Genomic DNA, 13515 nt, shown 5'->3' on the forward strand with positions numbered 1-13515 from the left:
TTTCCGTTGAACGGCGTGAAGTTGATCAGGTTGAACTTCGCCGGATACGGGATCGAATCCCACTCTTTCGGGTAAGGACACGGAATGCCGGTCTTCTTCACCTCTCGAGCAGACATCAGGGCGTCGATTTTTCTTTCGAGATCCTTCATTTTTTCGGCCTCACCCATATCCTGTCTTGGACAATTGTCGAGAGGAATAATACGGCCACCCCCAGTGTTATTATCACTGGTGGGCCCACCCCCAGCGTTGTTATTTTCAGTGGGGCCACTCCCAGTATTCTTGGGCGGTGTATCGGCCATGACGACTTCGTCTACTTCCGGATCGCTGTCAATTGCGGCGTTCTGGGTGCGACGGCTGGATCCAACTAGCTGATTTGACAAAGATCGGATTTGTTGGTCGTGCATTTGTCTCATCTCTTGCATAGCCATTTCTATTTCGAACTTGAAGATTTCCTTCTGCTTAGCCAGGGCCTCTTCAATAATTTTGGCTATCTGTTCGGTGTTGACCATGCACACCTCTCGAGCTTGCCCTATGCTAGACGTTGTGTCGTCGGAGGCGAGCGCGGAATGAGAATCTGAGAACTCATCATCGGAATGGACTCCTTCATGGAACCCATGGTCATTGTTATATCCGACGGCTTCTAGCTGAAGCTGAGCTATTCCCGAATCGACCCTGCTTCCTAGAGAGAAATTAGGGTCGGAACCACTTGAAATGATTGGGGATTTTCCCTTGTTGACCATGTTGATGGTAACTTCTAGGAGTTCATCATCTCGAGCAGCTGACCCTCTTTGATGGGAACGCCTTGATTTGGGCTCCGCCATTCCATCGGAAATTCTCTCGAATATCGAGACCCTCTGCGGAGCGGTCTTAGGGCAGCTACATGTTGATAATACTGCCCTGATAAATTTGGTACACGGACAGTGAGAATCCGCTTCCCGGGTGTTGCTCTTTCGAGATTCATTTGCACCCCCAGCCTGATAGTACAACTCACTGACTTTGCAGTCGGAGTAACCTATCGGCTGCTCACATGGGTTCTCAGGTATAACGCATTCGTCTGTCCGACGCGTTTTCTTCTGAGTAAACATTGCCTTGTTGGCCTCTGCAAGAGTCGCACGTTTGGAATCACACCTTTGTGAGGGTGAAACCTTAACGGGCTCTTGATCTTTTGCACGCACCACCAAGCTGGCCGTTGCAGGAGTCCGTTTGTTAGGAGGTCGCGTACGACCCCCAGTCCGGGTGTTGGCTTGCAGCTCGTTCAATGATCTCCAGCTCTCCTTATCAAGTGCTTTTCCTCGATCCTTGGGCAGAGTGCCGATACGATCCTCCAGAGGAATCCTAAGCTTGGTGAAATCTCCGCTGCGGTGGGGATTAATCGGAGGTTCGGGATCTGAATTTGACGAAGGCAGGAGAGCAACGTCGCCTTCTTTTGCCTTAGGCGTTGATTTGGCCTTTGGCATCCAAACTCGTTTGGATCTCGGCGATCTATTAACTGCCTCTTCCTTTTGCATTTCTCGTGCTTTTCGCACCAGGGCTCGGGCATGCGCATGCAAGGCGCGGCGCTTCTGGATTCGCTCCTCGAGAGTAGAACGGGTTCTTTTGACACGAACCCATTCGTTCGTTTCTGCTTTGGAGGAGGGGCTGGTTGTTTGCCGTGGTTGCTCTTGTCGTCGCCTGGATTTTAGATCTTCATTGTAGTGGATCCCATCTGTCGGCTCCAAAGCTTTGGCCAGCTGACGAGCAAGGTGTTGACGCCGTCTTTGGCGTGCTCTCTTTGATAATGCTGGAGCGTCTTCAGAAGCCATCTCCTCGGCGGAAGAGGAGTCCGGATCTGCGATCTCGACCACGTTGGACGACACGGGGATGTCACGTGGTGCAAGTGCAGAGGCGGCAACGGGGTCTTGGATTTTTGAACCGAAGGACCTGCAATCATTTATGAAAGAGGTTACCTTTCTGTACCCGTTTGGAGAGGCGGATCTGGAGGAGGAGGAAGAGAGGCCTTCTTTGAACCGTTGTTGATCGAGCTCGCGTTCTTCATTCGCCCCGATCTTGAGTGCTGGTTGCGTCACGACGGCGTCGGTTGCGATGCCGTTGGCTCGTATTCTTCATTCACCCGGATCTCGAATGCCGGTTGCGTCACGACGGCGTCGGTAGCGATGCCGTTGGCTCCCACTGTGGTCGCCAGCTTGTTTGCGGAAAAAGTTGCTGTATTCATTGCTGCATTCATTACAACTTCAATCGTTACAATGAAATAAAAAGATAGCCTTTTTATAAGACCGGTACACAATGAAAACAAAACAGATACAACTCTTTTCAAACAAACGCAAGATCTGTTCATCATCTCTTGCTTGCGTGGGTCTTTTGCCTGTGACGGGGATGTTGATATCCGTGGACCACCGGGGCACTCAGATCTGGTCCGAGAAAATCGGGCAGAGTTTCGTCTATCCGCGGAGGGATACTGAACTTGTGATATACACAGTCATCAACAATGTTCATCTCAAAACCGAACGAGATAACTATTTGTTGAAACTTATGATACCATTGACGAGGAGCTTGCTTGAGTCCATAGATGGATTTCCTTAATTTGCAGACCATATTCTTTGGGTCTCCCGACACAAAGTTTTCTGGTTGCACCATATAGATCATCTCATCAATGTCTCCATTGAGAAATGCAGTCTTAACATCCATCTGATGTAACTCAAGATCATAATGAGCAACAAGTGCCATGATTATTCTGAAAGAGTCTTTCGATGAAACCGGAGAGAAAGTCTCTGTATAATCAATGCCTTCCTTTTGAGTATAGCCTTTAGCCACAAGACGTGCCTTATACCTCTCCACATTACCGTTTGCATCCCGCTTGGTTTTAAAAATCCATTTACAACCAATTGGTTTTGCACCTTCTGGTAATGGGACAAGTTCCCAAACCTTATTGTCTTGCATAGACTTGTACTCTTCATTCATGGCATCAATCCACTGTTGAGAGTTAGAACTTTTCATGGCCTGAGAGAAGTTGATTGGATCATCTTCTAACATTCCACTACTTTCCTCATGTTCTTGGAGAAATACAATATAATCATCCGGAATAGCATTTCTCCTTTCTCTCGTGGATCTCCTTAATGGCACTGGTTCTTGAGGTTGTTGAGTTTGTTCTTCTGGAACAGGGAGTTGTTCAACATTATCATCTTGAGGTTCCGGATTTACTTCTTGAGCAACAACAGGTATAGGAACCTGAATATTGTCAAAAGTAACTGTATGGATTGGATCTGAAGCCAATTCCTCCTCAAAACTAATGTCTCTAACCTTATTTCTCCCCCCAAACTCAACATCCTCAAAGAATGTTGCTGTTCCCGTCTCAAAAATGTTCCTTATAGTGGGATCATAAAACTTAAAGCCCCTAGAGCGTTCAGAGTATCCAATAAAGTAGCTGCTAACTGTTTTGGAGTCCAATTTCTTTTCATTTGGCCTATAAGGCCTTGCCTCAGCTGGACATCCCCAAATATGTAAATGCTTTAAACTGGGCTTTCGACCAGTCCAAAGCTCATAAGGTGTTTTAGCAACTGCTTTACTTGGTACTCTATTCAGAATGTAAGCTGCTGTCTTAAGTGCTTCTCCCCAGAGTGACTCTGGTAAAGAAGAATGAGCAATCATACTTCTTACCATATCCTTAAGAGTCCTGTTTCGTCTTTCAGCTACACCATTCATGCTAGGTGAACCCGGCATGGTGTACTGTGGGACGATACCGTATTCCTCTAGGTATCTAGCAAATGGTCCTGGACGTTGTTCACCTGAACCATCATATCTACCGTAGTACTCACCACCACGATCAGATCTGACGGTTTTAATTCTTCTGTTGAGTTGATTCTCAACTTCAGCTTTATAGGCTTTGAACATGTCCAGAGACTCAGATTTTTCATGAATAAGATATAGGTGCCCATAACGTGAGTAATCGTCTATGAATGATATAAAATATTGTTGACCATTCCAGGATTCCGTAGGGAATGGCCCACAAATATCCGTATGTATCAATTCTAAGACATCCGAAGATCTGTTGGCACCTAATCTTTTCACTTTGGTCTGTTTTCCCTTGATACATTCAACACATACGTCGAAGTCCGAAAAATCAAGGGAATCCAAAATGCCATCAGACACAAGACGCTCAATTCTACCTTTTGAGATATGACCTAAGCGCTTATGCCATAATGTCGCCGAATTTTCCTTATTTAATTTACGCTTAGTACCACGTGATTCCACATGCAAGGATTCATTGTAAGAAGCAATTGTATCAAGCAAATATAGGTTGTCATAAATACTCAAGTAACCGGTTCCCACAACATTTGAATTAAAAGATAAACTGAATTGACTGTTTCCAAATGAACAAGAATAACCTGATTTGTCCAATACAGAAACAGAAACCAAATTCCGTCTAAAAGACGGTACTACAAAAGTATCTTTTAAATCCAAATAATAACCAGTTCCTAACAACAACCTAAAGTGCCCAATTGCTTCCACATCTACCGATTGTCCGTCGCCCACAAAGATGTGTCTTTCAACATCACTTGGCTTTCGGTAGCTCAGGCAACCCTGCATAGAAACACTTATGTGAGTAGTAGCACCAGAGTCTAACCACCAAGTGTTTCTAGGTACTGAAGCTAAATTAACCTCAGAACAGACCAAAGCAAGGAACGTACCCTTATTATCACGCCAGGCGTGATATTTTGTACAGTCCTTCTTTACATGTCCAGGCTTCTTACAGAAGAAACAACCCTGATTATCCTTATGTTGTTTCTTCTCAACTGGACCCTTAGCAGCTTCCTTATCATTCTTCCTTTTCTTGCCCTTATCCTTAGAGGCATAGGCCAAATGAGCACTTTCTGTCTTATCTTGCTTCAACCTGTCTTCTTCTTGCACACAGTATGAAATGAGCTCATTTAGAGTCCATTTCTCCTTTTGACAGTTATAACTGACCTTAAATTGGTTAAACTGTGCAGGAAGAGACAACAAAACCAGATGCACTAATAACTCGTCACAAAGATCGAGTTTAAGTGCCTTAAGCTTTGAAGCAATATGAGACATTTCCATAATGTACTCCCTGATATTTCCTTTGCCCTTATACTTCATTGAAATCAAGCGAGCTAAAAGCGTGCTTGTTTCTACCTTATCGTTTTTCGCAAAACGCTTCTCAATTTCGGCAAGGAAATCTTTAGCCTTAGTAATCCCTTCGGATTCTATGCCCCTGAAGGCTTCCGGAACGCCGCGCTTAATGATCATAAGACTCATGCGATTTGAACGCTCCCACTTCTCATGCTCCTTCTTTGCATCAGGAGTGCTATCCGCATTGAGAGGTTGGGGTTGTTCAGTTCTTAATGCATAGTCAAGATCCATGCAGCCAAGAACAATTAATATGTTCTCTTTCCAAACCTTGAAGTTTGTCCCATTTAGCATGGGAATTGAGTTGATGTTAGCAGAAATTGTTGCAGCAGATGCATTAGCTGAAATAAAACAAAAGAATGCTCACATCAATAACCATAATCAATAAAATTCAAATAATGACAATCCCCATCCAAGATACCGGCACAACATTAATATCAAGTCTTTGGACAGTAATATTAACTTGTAAGTGATACCTTGTTGCAATGATCAAACATTGACAATAACTCATGTCAAATAATGAAACTATCTTTGGATCGATTCATTATTCACATGTAAACCTTATAATTGTCACACGCTTATCATCGCAGATGTGTATACAGTCTAAATAAATATTAACCTTCCTTTGGGCCGATTAAATATTTACACGAAAGCATACACACAAACATCTCACATTCCTCATGAACAATCTACACAAGAGAGGTTACTTTGGCAACTTCTTGTTTCAATTAATCAATTGGAGTGAGAGACAACCTTAATACCTTAGTGTCATAATATTTGAATTAAATAATTGATTAAAAACCAAATTAGATTTAAATTAAAAAAATTTAATTTAAATCAACTGAATTTCCAAAAACTTAATTGGGGTCTCACAGCTTAATTAGGGCCCATAACTTAATTGAATAAATTAAGTATATCAAAGTGGACCCATGAAAAGCCGATGCTTAACCATAGTGAACACGAAGTTCGCCTCACTTCGAACGCGAGGTTCGACTGTATTGAGTACGAGACTCACTTAAGCACGAACGCGAGATTCGTCTAAAAATGAACGTGATGTTCAACTTGAGAACGAACGCGAGGTTCGTTTAAAAATGAACGTGAGGTTCAAGTTGAGAACGAACGCGAGGTTAGTTTGGAAATGAACGCGAGGTTCAACTTAAGTTGAGCGCGAGGCTCACCTGAGAACTGAACGCGAGGTTCAACTTAGAACTGAGCGCGAGGCTCACCTTAGAACTGAACGTGAGGTTCACCTTAGAACGAACGCGAGGTTCGTTAAAATTGAGCTTGACGCTCACCTGAGTTGAGCGCGAGGCTCACATGAGAACGAACGCGAGGTTCGTTAAAATTGAGCTTGGCGCTCACCTGAGTTGAGCGCGAGGCTCACATGAGAACGAACGCGAAGTTCATTTAAATTGAGCTTGACGCTCACCTGAGTTGAGCGCGAGGCTCACATGAGAACGAACGCGAAGTTCGTTTAAATTGAGCTTGACGCTCACCTGAGTTGAGCGCGAGGCTCACATGCGAACGAACACGAAGTTCGTTTAAATTGAGCTTGACGCTCACCTGAGTTGAGCACGAGGCTCACATGAGAACGAACGCGAAGTTCGTTTAAATTGAGCTTGACGCTCACCTGATAACGAACGCTAAGTTCGGTTGAGGTAACCACCTCTTTAATTTTCGCCACGATTAATCGCACGAACCCTTAGGGTTTCAAACTGAAACCGCCGCCATTAAATCAAAAACAGATCTAGAATCGAAAAATGAGTTTTCTTGATCCAGATCCAAGAAAAAAAACCGCCGAAAAATCCAAAAAATTCCAAAAAGTTACTGTTCACCGGTGATTTTTTAGGTACCGTTCATCCGAAAAAACTTTACTGTTCATCCGGAAAAAAATTTCAAGCAGTCATTACTGTTCATCCGAACATTACTGTTCATCCGAGAACAGATCTCACTCCAAAACCAGAGATTTAAGATCAAAAACTTAATTTTAAAACTTAAATCCCTAAGAATTAATCAAGGTGGCTCTGATACCACTTGTTAGATCTAAATCAAAACTTGAGATCTAAAACCATATAGCCATGATTGATTCAAAGAGATTAAAAGAATCAAAAGATGCGGAAGCTTATACCTGAATCAATTGCTTGAACTTGAGATGGGTTTTGATCTTCTAACCTTAGGGTTTTCTCTAGCCGAATTTCTCTCTAGATGGGGGTGAAGAGAATTAGAGAGTGTAACCCTAGGTTAGGGACCATAACCCCTTATTTATAGATGTTGTACTTTTACAATTTGGCCCCTCAACAAATCACAATTACAACCTGGTATCTGCACATATAACCCCATAACTTATTTAAATACCTAATTAACCTAAATTAATTGATCACTTTAGTGGGTTATCCTGAAAGATAGCAATACACATTGATTAATCGTATGTGCCCACAATTAGATTTATTAGATTAAATCCAACACTTATAACTGAGATTTTCTTTTTTGTTTTTTTCTTTCTTTCTTAATAACTGACTGGTGTGGGATGGATAGCAATATCACATGCCCCGAAGATTAGAAGAAGAATGCCTAACGAGGCATAGAATATTCTTGGTATAAAGAAAAGAGAAAACAAATAAAACTAACATGGCCCAAGAAATGCTTTTGTTTGAATGACTATAATTGAAGATAACAAGCATTGCTCTTTGTTTGAAAAACAAATACAACAGCAAAATGCTAGCCGAACTAAGCTCTTTTATACTACACGCATCCATACATTAAGAGAGAGAAAGATGAGCTCCTTTAATGAATCATCAATTGTGATAAAAGCTAATCGGAAAAGACTCTATATTTTTCTCTCTTGTAACATGAGAGTAGCTAGGCGAGAGTCGAGAGTCATCCACGTATCGCTATTCATACCGCAGAGGTCCTCTAAAAGGATTCATAAAATGAAAGTAAAGATCAAATTAATAATGTATGCATCAATATTGATCACACTGCATCATGTCTTTCTAGATCTGTCTAGTGTGTATGAGTGCGACTGATCCCATCATGTCCTTAGAACATTATAGTCTGAGTTATGATTTTTTTTTTTTAAAGACCGTTTTTAAAACTTTATTAGCAAAATTGACCTTTTGTGATTTTAATTAGCAAAATCAACGTCTTTTATCGATTTTGCAAAATATAGTTTTTCAAATACACGGAACTAGTAGTCCCGTGTAATTAGTGTTGACTAATCACATGCTAATTAAACTCTAAAAAACATAGGAGACTAATTGAACTTCAATAGGGTGTAATTAGGCATCACTAAATACACGAGACTAGTAGTTCCGTATATTTTAAAACTTCATATTTATAAAATCGATCAATTTTACAAATTATATAAAAAAATAAGTCGATTTTGTTAATATATTTTCGAAGTCTTTTTTAAAATTCTCCAAAAAGTTATATATCCTTGCGTGATCCACTGAGTCACCTGGACTCGTATCATTTTCACCAGTAGCTAAGATTACATCAGGCAAAATTGGAACCATCTGATTCCTTCCTTTCCAAAAGGAGATATGATTTGACACAGTTAAATAGTAGTAAAAAGGGATAGCTTCTTATGATCTCTTGTGAGTAGGCGGTGAGTTTCTCACTGGCACATGCCACTCATCAAGTGATTTTGAGCTCAATATTCTGCAATATGCAGAAAAAGTCTAGTCAATTTTCTATTTTGCGTGAAGATATTTGTCTTGTATAATTTGCTAATTTCGCATGTCTCGGTGTTTTAGGAGCCAAACAGGATGAATGATTTGTCAAACTGGTGGTTTGGTGGTTGCGGTCCTCTGTGTTAGAATTAATATAAAATTATATATAATCATTAACTCTTATCAAAACTTTGGAGTTTTTGTTTAGCAGTTAGAGGGTCTAAATTTAATATGATATCAGAGCACTCAGGTTCAAATCCTATCGATCACGAATTTTAAGCGGGTTTTCTAAAAATTGACAATGTTGCGTGAGTCTAGTTTTTAGCTCATAAAAAAAGGGCTTCAGTCTATAGAGGCTTGTTAGAATATATATAAAACTATAATCATCGACCCTCTCCATAACTTCGAAGTTTTGATTTAATGGTTAGATGAGCTAAATTTAAGACTTCTGAACTTTAGAAGTATGAAGTGGAGTGGAGTGTCAAAAGCTTGAAAAATAAAGAAATGAATAGGTAATCTTTTATGTTGTTGTTGAAAAAAATGTGGTTTTAGAATATTTTTATGACCGTGATATATACAATAACTTCTCCTGCCTAAATATATCTCATTGACTGAGAGATGGAACTAGTTATTCAATAGGCCATGTTTATGAGGATAGTTTTCTTGTTACTTTGTTGGAGATGTTTCAAACTTCTGAACTTTAAATCACGTAAAGGAGTGGATCGTATAACTTTTCTTGCTTTTTGATTGTTTGTGCTATTGAAGGGATTTATGGGGTTCATCATCAACTTTTTAAAGATACTTTGTTTGGCTGTCAAGGGAAACAAGTAATATATCGCTCATTATGGTGATGCTTCTTCTCTTCAAAATCAATTCCCTCCAAATTAGACAGATTTTGGTGTAAATTTATGTTGGATCTTAGATGCAAGCCCCAGGGTTGAATAGGGTTGCACAAATATTTTGCTAAGATAAAATAAATATCAAGATATGTTGAGAAATAATTGTGAAATAAATAAATAACAACCACAAACACAGAATTTTATAGTGATTCGGATAAATCCTACCTCCACATTTTCATCTCTCGAAGGGACTTACATACTATGACACTAATAAAAAATGTAGCATCCTTCTGTCTAGGACGACGACAAAATAGACAGAAAAGTTCCGTCAATGATATTCTGTCTAGGATGCTACATCCTAGACGGAAAACCGTCTACGCAAGAATTTTTAGATGAATTTTTTAATTATTTTCTTTAAAAACGTGGGCTCCACTTTTCTAGACGGATATTTCCATCTAATATATTCTCGATGAAAATTTCCGTATGGGAAGGTGGGACCCACCTGATATTTTTTCGTCACGGGGGTTCCACTTTCCTAGACGGAAATTTCCGTTTAGGAAGGCAGGACCCACGCGAAAAAAGAAATAAAATTCAAAGAGGATCAGCAATTGTCCTTGTTTAGGGAGAAAGTTGATGTATTCATTACTGTGTTCATTACAACTTCAAACATTACAATGAAAACAAAAGTTAGTCTTTTTATAATACCCTTACACAATGGAAAAAATAAGTACAACTCTCGTCAAACAGCACAACGGGTGTTTATCGCCCGTTGCTTGCGTGGGATCTTGGCCTATGACGGAGACATTAGTATCTGTGGACCACCAAACGATCAGATCAGATCCGGAGCTTCGTTGATTCGCGAAGGAATCAAGAAGCCGAAGCAGTTATCTCGGCAACAGCGAGATAACCACTCTTCTCGAGATCACCGTAACGGGACGATCTCAAGGAAATGAATCGGGGCATGCAGATCTGACGAACTCTCCTTCTTTATGCCGAAGAATCCGCTGAAGTCTCCTCCTCCTCTCTAAAATTCGTGGCTCTTCAGTCCTCAATTCGGTAGGGTTTCGCCAACGCTCGAGAATTCCAGATCTCAAAAAATAAAGGCCCTGGAGCTGTATTTATATGTTTAGGAACCCCTGTTTTCGGATAAGAATGATCGATTCCCTCTTATCCTCAGTTGTAACCACTTAACCATGTTTTTGGATAGATTCAGATCAGTTGGAACAAATCCAGGTGGTTAACGTCGAAAAACGGCTCAAAACAACCAAAAATAGCATTCTGGGGGTTACGGACACCCGTGGGTGTCTTGGCTTGGCCGAGACACTCGTGGGTGTCTCAGCCTGGTCGAGACACCAGTGAGTGTCTCTAGACACCTCTGAGTGTCTCGCCTTAGCCGAGACACCAGTGAGTGTCTCGGGTATTTTGGTCCTAACTTCCTCATATGACATCCACATGACCTGATTCCAGATGTATTGGAAAGCTAACAGAGAGATCTACAACTTTCTTGTTTTGAGTTTCTTCAGATTCAAATCGGATCATGGCCAAAATCGTCATTCTTCTCCGAGACACCAACATTGTCTCGGAATTCTGAGGTAGTTTGTACTATCTTTGGTATTTTGGCTTTATCTTTCTCATATGATTTCCAAATGACCTGATCAAAGATGCATTGGAAAACGAACGAGGATATCTACAACTTTCATGTTTTGGGTTTCTTCAGATATGAATCAAATCATAATCAAAATCGCTCTATAATGTCCGAGACACCTCTGGGTGTCTCGGCTTGGTCGAGACACCAATGGGTGTCTCGAAAAATCCGAGACACCTCTGGGTGTCTCCGCTTGGTCGAGACACCTTAGAGTGTCTTGGCCAAGCCGAGACATCTTTGGGTGTCTCGGGTTGGCCGAGACACCTACACCTTAGAGTGTCTTGGCCAAGCCGAGACATCTTTGGGTGTCTCGGGTTGGCCGAGACACCTCTGGGTGTTTCGCCGAGGCCCGGGACGTAGTCCTGCGCGTTCCGTCCGTTTTCGCCGTATCTTCGTCGTCCGAACTCGGAATCATGAAATTCAAGATGCATTGGAAATCCGTCGAGAAGATCTACAAGCTCCCATGATTGAATCATCTGTGGAGTGGATGGGACATGGAAGGTATTTCGTCTTTTGTAAGTGACGCGGAGCTCCCGATCAGTTCGTTTTCTCGTTGTTCTGCAGTTTCGTTGCTTCACATAGTTCGTCGACTCACTTCATACGCTTGTCAATATCAAATGAGCTTCTGTGACTCGGATAGTGACGTTCATCATCTTCTATCTGTCTCAAGCCATGTGCGGGGACCTATAGGTAATTTTTGACGCTTAAAGATACCTCCTCCAAAGTGTTTCAGTCTCATTTCTTTTATAGATGAGTCTGAAATACTTTGGATATGATCGGTCCAACCTTCAGTCAGTATAAAAGGACCTATATATTTGATTCTTAACTCCTTCGATTTTCAGTCTGTTTGATATTTTGATGAATAACTGAAACTATTCCGGCACTGCGTTTATCGTCTGGCCGTCGTCGAAATCTTGAATCAAAACCGGTGAGTTGATTTTGACTCGTATCGTCGAGTTGACTTTGAACTGACCATCTTCATCATGATATATTAACTTGCGTTGACTTTTATCACAACGCGTTGACTGGCATTGACCTAGGGTTACGCGTTGACCAGCATTGACCTAGGGTTTTAGATCGCCTGACGTTGACTTTTTTATCGTAACGTATTGACTGGCGTTGACCTAGGGCTACGCGTTGACCAGCGTTGACCTAGGGTTTCGGATCGCCCGATATTGACACAGTTTATACTCGTACGTTTGCTGGAGTATACACAGTTTAAGCTCTTAAGGTATTGGAGTATGGCGGTCCTAACAGTTGGGGACAGGACCAACTGTTAAAGCTGATTTGTCTATAGATATAAATCTTATCCCGAAGTCGTTGGATGCTCAAGTCACAAGACTAACTAATGAAGCTGATGCGTCAATGACTCGCATTTATAGAATTTTTGGCAAATTCTCAGCCATCAAAGGGTTTGATTAGCCTTTACCGACTACCGTTTGAGTCGGGCTAACATGTGAATTGTTTAAGTCCGTTCCGCATGTGACGTTGTACTAAAAGAGTTAACTCTTTTAGTGCTACGATATTGAATACGTAGACTTCGTCTTTCTTACGGGAATAGACTACCCGGCAACGCGTGTTAGATGTTGACTTATTCCTTCTTAGGATTCGGGATAAAAGTCCCCAGACTTGGATTCTGATATCTTCTTCAATCGGTGAAAGACTAAATCGGCAACGCGTGTTAGGCGTTGACTTATCCCTATTTAGGATTCGGGATAAAATTCCTCGCGCGTATAAGGCATAGATTACGGAGTTGAAGGATAGTGTTGAAAATAGGAGAGGAAAAATTTTATATTCTATCTCCCAAAACTGAAGAGGAAGAATTTTATATTCTATCTCCAGTTACCAAGGAAACTCAAAATGGGATCTCCACCCTAAGAATCCGGAAAAGTGAAACTAGGAGTGGGATCTCCACTCCGAGAATCGGAAAGATTCAAGTAACCCTAACTTTTATAGGATTGGTTGCTTAATCCAAGAAAAAAAATTCCTCATTTATTGAGATAAAATTTCGATTTCGATCCTAACTTTTATAGGTTTTGCCGAATAGGAAAAGGTGGAAGTCTTTCGTTTATCGAAATGAGCATTCCGGTCTTGGTCCTAACTATCTGCAGGTTCGACCAAGTGAGGTTGAAGGCAACCCTAACTTTTATAGATTTGATTGCTCAAATTAAAAGTGGACCTCTCGTTCATGGAATGAATCGAGAGGAGATTTTAG

Source organism: Asparagus officinalis, chromosome 1, assembly GCF_001876935.1.
Source record: "Asparagus officinalis chromosome 1, Aspof.V1, whole genome shotgun sequence".
Classification (NCBI taxonomy): domain Eukaryota; kingdom Viridiplantae; phylum Streptophyta; class Magnoliopsida; order Asparagales; family Asparagaceae; genus Asparagus; species Asparagus officinalis.